Source organism: Otolemur garnettii, unplaced genomic scaffold (assembly GCF_000181295.1).
Source record: "Otolemur garnettii isolate 467f Iridium unplaced genomic scaffold, OtoGar3 scaffold00177, whole genome shotgun sequence".
NCBI classification, from domain to species: Eukaryota; Metazoa; Chordata; class Mammalia; order Primates; family Galagidae; genus Otolemur; species Otolemur garnettii.
Genome location: NW_003852572.1, coordinates 1,121,209 through 1,129,443, shown reverse-complemented (window position 1 = coordinate 1,129,443; position 8,235 = coordinate 1,121,209). Strand labels below are relative to the sequence as shown.

Here is an 8,235-nt window from a genome sequence, read left to right as displayed (position 1 = left end):
AAAAAAAAAAAAAAAAATCATTTTAATTTGCCTGGGTAGTAATTTTTTTTAATTTTTTTTTTTTTTTTTTTGAGACAGAGTCTTACTTTGTCACCTTGGGTAGAGTGGTGTCACAGCTCACAGCAACCTCAAACTCCTGGGCTCAAGAGATCCTTCTGCCTCAGGCTCCTGAGTAGCTGGGACTACAGATGCCCGCCACAATGCTGGACTAATTTTAGAGATGGGGTCTTGGTCCTATTCAGGCTGGTCTCAAAACTCCTGAGCTCAAGCAATCCATCTGCCTTAGCCTCCCAGAGTGCTAGGATTATAGGTGTGAGCCACCGTGAGTCAAGTCTCATCAAATTTAAAATAAAAATTCATTAAATATATAACACATTAAAGATCACAAAGGAAAGTTTAATTGAGATTGACTGAAAATAACATTGCTCAGTCATTACCAATTCCAGAGATTACAGGTTAGTTACCCTTGGAAATTAAGTGTCTTTCCTTTCCCCAGAAAAACAATCACATAGAACACTTCTTATACTTCTTGTGTAAGGAGGGCAAAGCTGAAAAATTACCAACAAACATGAAAAAATACACTTCAATCTTCATTAATTTTCCTACAGTTTCTGCAGCATAAAACATATCCACAAGATCTTTTACATCCTTGCGTCTCAGTTTAATTGAAGACACCTGAGAAATGACTGCTAATGGCTCTCCATCCTGACCAGTGACCTCTCCCTCATCACCTTCCCTCTTACTGTGGCTTCACACCCTGGAGAAGCCAGGGAGACATCAGAGACGCAATTCATATTAACTAGGGAATCGGAGAAAGAAATACAGTTACTTAAAAGGAGAAATGAAAGAAAAAAAGGGCTGATTTATCTTCTCTCTGTTTCCAGGGCAACCTTCTTAATAAGTAGAAACAAAAGTGTCACAGCCCATAAGCATTAGGGCCATTATTATAATCACGTGGGCAAAAATGTCCACTTCATTCACACTGGACCCTGCAAAAAAGATTAAACAAAGTGCAAAACTCTCACTGGAAACAGAAATACAGGAGAACAGTGAGCACGGGGGTCTGAGCAGAGCTTATCTGGCCTGGAGCACACACAGCCCCCCAGCAGGTGAGCTGGAGGAGCCCATCTCTGCCGCCCAGGGGAGCAGACACCTTGCAGGGAGCACAGAGACTCACCTGCCACCCACCTCCTGTTTATTACCAGCCTCAGATATGAAGTGCTGTGGGTGTGGCCCACTCAAACCGCTTGTTTCCGGCCTCCCCTGGGAAGGCAGTCGGCTCCTATCACACCGCCTCGCACACTGTTTGTTCTTAATATCAGTGTGTCATTGATAAGAAACCACTAAGAGAAAATTGGCTTAACTGCACAGAGTTCTTTATAAGTATGAAACCAAGTTTCCAAATTATAAGAATAATCATATCTCAAAAGGAAAAAATACTGTTTCAGAAAACAGCATCTGAAAACCATCACGTGGAGAAACTGCCTCTTCTGACTGCGCTTCACGGTCATCCCTCTATAAACACAAACAATAGGGAACTCACCTGTGTGGAAGTAAAAATTATAAGAAAGGTGGGGGAATGATGTTCTAAGTACATCCGATAGATAATAGCTAAAAACAGGATCAAAATTTACAGACCATACATGTTCCTTGCATTGATGGGCCCACTGAAAACTAAGTGCGAAAGACAAAAAATGACCGTTTCACTCCCAAAAGAAGTGCAGGGCGTCTGGCATCATCACAATGTCTGTTTAACAGAACAGAGCTACCACCACACAGAGTAACACTGAGCTGGAGGCCCGGGGGCACTGCGGACACCTGGCCTGGAGCCAACTGGTTCCACTTCATCAGATTACTAACAGATCAGACTGGGTCTGTAAGAGTCACATTAGTCAAGGTTCTGGACTTGACATGCGCTCATGTGATGCAGAAATCTCTCATTCATTAAGGAATTAATGAATTTCCCTCTTGGAATCGACAGCAGCTGGTTAGGTCTGCTGCACACACTGGGTAGTCTTTTTCCAGAAATACACTTAATGTAACAGCCACATCGCACAGAAGCAAGGTGTCCCTGCCTAACAACATACAGCGAGGTCGCAGAGGTGTGGCTCTCACACCGTCAGGATGCCACACAGAGAAACTTCCATGCATGGTGACTTTACATCAACAAAAAATACTTCTAGGCCACACAAAGCTGTTACAGGACACCCTTGGGAGACTGGGATAACTTTTAACATATTTTTTAGAGTTCAAGATGAGCTTTACTCTTTAGGGTACAAATTATTTTAGGATTCAAAATAAAGTGATACGCCATTTTTAATTTTCTTCTAGGACACAAGCTGGGCCATGAAACTCCACAATCCAAATCTCATGGAATATGAAAATGATCAGCCACCAGAAACTAATGCCACGGAAATGTCCTCAGAAGACACTGAGATTTCCAAATAGTCCTTCAAATTCACAGTGGGGCTGGGACAAGCAACGCCTAACACACAAAGCTGTAAGAGCTCTGATTTCTGCTAAAATACCACCCTCTTTTGTTGTACTTCAATATTTCTCTTAAGCATTTACACTATGACTTTATAAGCACTGTGGTATTTCTATGATTTTAGGGTTATTAATCTAGGTTTTAGAGAGGCTGAAAAAGTGTGAATAACTAAGAGCTCCAGTCAGAAACCCTAATGCTTCTCCTACAGGCAAGCTAAGAGATTAAGGAGTCCAATTCAAAAGGAGTAAGACTGAAGTGTGGTAACAGGCTGTGGAAATATCTGTGTGTTCCTGGAGCACCAGGCAAGCCTAATCCACCTGGCTGGCCACTGTCCAGGCTTCCCCATGCTGTTCCCTCATATGAACATCTATTATTCTATTATTCTTGGTTAATTGAGGCCATGCAGAGTGACTACGTATGTTCACAAAGGACAAAAAATGAAATGACACCACTTTCCCCAGAAACAAAACTTGGTTAGCGTGAACATTTAAGCTAAGAGAATTAAAAGAGACTGACACAATTTGAGCAGCAGTGAGACAAGCTTCAGAGCTCCCTGGTCCTGGCCATCTTTCCCCTTTTTCTGTTTTGGGTAAGAAGTGTCACCTGGTTTCCCACAACAGATTGGAGGATCAAACGCCACTAGGAAAAATGGCAGAGGGAAGGCAAACCCCAGTCTCTGGTTCCAAAGACACTTTCTTTCCCATGAGTCTTCTCTGTGATCAAATGTATTTTTATGGATTTATGATCAATAATTAATAGTTATAGGTGTTTTGTTTTCTAAATATTTAATACATGAAACATAAATTACAACTGTATGTAACTGAGCAAAGCTCAAAGAGATGGTAAATCAAATAAAAATGATAGAAACACGTTAGTCTATCACAGTATGTCCCTCTGTCTAGAACTTCCTCTTGCTTCTATTTTGGGTTTTCTTTGCATTTACTGAACATTAAATCCAAATATAAAAAAGGTTCCAACCAATCGAATGATCAGTTGAGACTCTCAGAACCAAGACAGGATGAAGGCAGGAAAACAGATACTTGTTCTTATTCACTCAAAACTTTATCCCTTTTCTATTAAGAAGATTTTTTCCCCCATAGCATCTCTTGATTTTGATTTTCTTTGTACTTTAAAAGCTAAAACCACACAGTCAGCATTTCAGGATTAAGTGTGCTCCCCCACATACATAGTCATAATAAAATCAAAGCAAATTTACCTGTTTCTTATTGTTGCTGTAGCAAATTACCATAAACTAAACAGTTTAAAGCATCACAGACTCTTTCTCCTACAGGTGTGGAGGTCGGTGGTCTGAAACAGGCAGGCGGAGCTGTGCTGTTTCCTGGGGCCCCAGGTAAGAACCTGCTTCCTTGCAGTTTTCAGCTTCTTCAGTCTGACTGCCTCCCCCAGCTCCTGCCCCCTCCTCCAGCATCAGAACCCATCACGGAGCTTCTCTCCTCCCCAACCTCCTGCTTGCACCTTATAAGGCCACCTAGATCAGCCCGGACAATCTCCCCGGTCAGGATCCTTACCTTCACCTGCACAGTCCCCTCTGCCAGGGATTTACTAATTTGGGGAGTAGGCCATGGACATCTTTGGGGACCCATTATTCTGCCTCCACAGAGAGGAAGGGTGAAATATCATCACCCTTTCAGCACGTGTAACTTTCATGGAAAAGGAGCTTTAAAACTGAGGAATCATGATTTCACTCTTTCCCCAGACCCTTTTAGCTCTGAAGACAACAAACTACATCCCACAAGCCAAAGCTGGCTTACCCCGTATTTTTGAAATAAAACTTTTATTACAACACAATAATTCTAAGAGTTGGAATACAGTGCATTATAGATGTCTGTTTAATATTAAGTTGTTGTGACAAAGATCATATAGACCACAAAGTCTCCAACACTTAATCTCTGGCACTTAAAGAAAATGTTTTCTGAAAAGTAATTATTAGCTACATCTTTAATTGCTGGGATTCAAATTCACAAGACTATGCAAAAACTTCCATTGATCCTGGTTCAAAAAAATTACTATCATTATGATTGTTAATGGGCAACACTTACTAGCATTTCTTATGGCACTATGCCAAACACTTACATGTTAATTTAATATACACACAAAATTCATGAGTAAGCACTATCTCCAATATCTAGATGAAGAAATCAAGGATTTAAAAAGAAAAGTGTTTGTCTCAGGATAACATGGCTAGGATACCCAGAAGTCTCTGAGTTCAGAGTATATATTCCTAATGTCTCTTTATTCTCTGCTGTAGTTCATTTTACTTAACGGTTATTACATCAGCCCTCCACACATGCAGATTCTAAAAAATATCAATAGAAACAACAACACAACAAAAAGAAATAGTATATATTTAAAAATACAGTATAATAGGGCGGCGCCTGTGGCTCAGTGGGTAGGGCGCTGCCAGCCCCATATACCAAGGGTGACAGGTTCAAACCCAGTCGTGGCCAAACTGCAACAAAAAATAGCCAGGTGTTGTGGTGGGCACCTGTAATCCCAGCTATTTGGAGGCTAAGGCAAGAGAATCATCTAAGCCCAGGAGATGGAGGTTGCTGTGAGCTGTGTGACGCCACAACACTTTACCAAGGGTGCTAAAGTGAGACTCTGTTTCCACACACACACACAAAAAAAAAAATACAGTATAACAACCGTTTACACAGCATTTACATTGTATCAGGCATTGTGAGTTGTGAGTAACTGAGAGATGATTCCAAATATATGGGCAGGTGTGTGTAGGTCACATGTAAATACAGCACCATTTATGTCAAGGACTTGAGCGTCTGTGGATTTGGGTACTAGTGGGGTCCTGGAACCAACCCCTCAAAGAAGCAGAAGGATGACTATACTCTGTTGTACAAATATAATTGTCTTCCATGTAAATTCTATCTGAGAACACACACATGGCAATTATGAACCCCTTTCCCTTCTAATGCAGGGATCTGTAATGAGGAGTAAGATAAAATGCAGACACAGAATGCCTGGGTTTAAAGACCAAACTCCTGGAGCTTTATACACTTGCCAAGTCATGGAAATCCCCGGGACTGCTTCCTGTTCCTCCGTGTCATTTCTGACTCCAACTTGAAACCAGTGTTGTGTAGCCCACGTGCAGTTTCACGTGGTACAAGATATTCCTAGTCAAGCCACATTTTACTATTTGGGGGGCACTTCCAATAAATACAAAAATCGCAATCCATTTTTCTGGTAAAATTACATATGAGAGTGCTCTAATTTTTTTAATGTTTTAAAGGATGCTCCCAGCATCCCCAGATCCCAGCTTGCTTCATTTATATGAAGATAGTGTTGGGTTTTGCTTGTTTGTTTTTGAGATAGAGTCTCACTTTGTCACCCATGGTAGAGTGCTCTGGCATCACAGCTCCCAGCAACCTCAAACTCTTGGGCTCAAGGGATTCTCTTCCCTCAGCCTCCCGTGTAGCTGGGGCTACAGGTGCTCTTCACTATGCCTGGCTATTTTTAGAGTTGAGGTCTCGCTCTGGTCAGGCTGCTTTTGGACCCATGAGCTCAGGCGATCCACCTGCCTTGGCTCCCAGAGTGCTAGGATTACAGGTGTGAGCACCTTGTCTGGCCTGGTTTGGGTTTTTACAAAGGTAAAAGAGAAAGTGTATATCTGAAATACATATGAGGAAATACAAAAATTATCCTCCAGTATTAAAATGCTCACTTCTAAATGCAACTCTATTCTTTTAATTTTCATATTTTACATTATTATAAGGGGAAAAGTTAGTATGTTTATTATATAATGTAAACATAATTTACATCATCATATTCAAATTATTACTTTTTATTATTAGACAGTATTTACTCTGGCATTTAAAATTTTCACCTTGAAGCACTTCCTGTTTGCATACTAGGTGGTGTACTTTAACCGACTAGTATTTTGGCTGCACATTTGGACTGTGGCAGACTCTTAGGGAGAGCGCACATGGTAACTCATTTCTGTTGTCCTCACTTCCTTGACAATGTGCCATTGTTAAATGCATGTGGGGGATTACATAATTCTTTGCTATTCCTCCCGATGAAAAATTAGGTTTACTTTTTGGCCCTTGAGCACTGGTCAGCCTCGCTAGTTTGTTTTATCAACAGAATGTTCACAGGTGATGTTCAGGTGCTTCTGAAGCTCCTGTGCCCTCCTGGAACACTCTCTGAGGCCTACCAGTGAAGACACTGGTCCCTCTGTGACCACCACGCTGGAGGTCGAGTGTAGGGATCTGGTTGCCCAGGCCGAGTCAGACTTTCCAACCCTCCCTCCCAAGGTGACAGATGTACAACTGAAGCCACCTTTCCCCTTCAAATTAGACCATGCCTCAGGTGAGAGTCACTGACCAACCTCATGAATGTCACTGGTGACAGAAGAACTGCCAGTAAAGCACAACTCAGGCAGGTGACAACCATGAGATGCAACAGCTGTTTTAAGGCAAGAAGTTCGGGGATAATTCACAGTGCAGCAATAGGTACCACTAACAGGGCACAAAAGACAACACCTGCATGGTGACGCCAAGTCTCACATTCTGTAAGCCTGTGACATAGTGGCCTGTGACGGCTCAGCTCTCCTGCTGTCGTGTAAGGGATGACAAACACAAGGGCTGAACAATCACACAGTGCACTCAGCACCCGCAGTGCGTGGGCACTACAAACACTGCACACAGTGCTCAGGGGTTACAAAGGACACTGAATTTTATTGTAATTCTTGTTATCCATAACTGCTAGGCCCTCTAATTTTTTAAAAATAGTATCACAAAATTTTACCCTCTCCTTACCCTATTATGAAAGCCAGCTAAGGACACTACCCCACCTCCACAAAAAGGAAAACTACAGGCTGCAGTATCACTTATGAAATGAACACAGGTGTGAAACTCTCAACAAAATGTGAGCAAACCAAATTCAACAGCACATTTAAAAGCTCATTCACCATGATCAAGTGGGATTTCCCAAAGCTGCCAAGGTGGTTCAACATATGCAAATCTACAAACGTGATACATGTTAACAGAATGAAAGAAAAAACACTTTTTTCAATAAATAGAAAAAAAATTGACAAATTTACAATCTTTTCACAGTAAAAGCTCTCAATAAATTAGGCATATAAGGAAAGTACATGATAATGTGAAACCCACAGCTAACATTATGATCAACAGAAAAGCTGTATATTTTTCCTCTAAGATCCGGAACAAGACAAAAATGTCCACTCTCACCACTTCTTTTCAATAGAGTACTCAGGGTCTTACCCAGGGCAATTAGTCAAGAGAAAGTAATAAAAATCTTCCAAGTTGGGAAGGAAGAAGTTCAATGGATTGTTCCTCTTTGCAGATGACCATCTTAGACCAGTTAGAGTAAACCCTAAGGATGCACCAAAAAGCTGTTAGAAGTGAGGAAAGAAATTCAGTAAAGTCGCAGGATATAATACCAACAAACAAAAATTCATAGCATTCCTACATAGTGACATCAAACTATCTGAAAAGAAGTCAAGAAAACAATCCCATTTATAATACTTGCTAAAAAAGAATAAAATACTTACACATAAATTTAACCAAGGAGGTAAAAGATCTCTACAATGAAAACTGTAAAACATTAATGAAGGACAACAGCAATGACATTTTCACTAAAATAGAAAATAAAAAAATTCTAAAAACTGTATGAAACCATACAATACCCCAAAGAGCCAAAGCAATCTTTTTTTTTTTTTTTTTGGCTGGGGCTGGGTTTGAACCCACCAC

General features: G+C 41.0%; 1 protein-coding gene across 2 annotated transcripts in view; it reads right to left on the bottom strand.

Moving 5' to 3' along the window:
- The window catches only part of TLL1 (tolloid like 1), a 238,694-nt gene that overhangs the window by 12,735 nt on the left and 217,724 nt on the right, over nt 1-8,235 (bottom strand). The window lies entirely within an intron of this gene.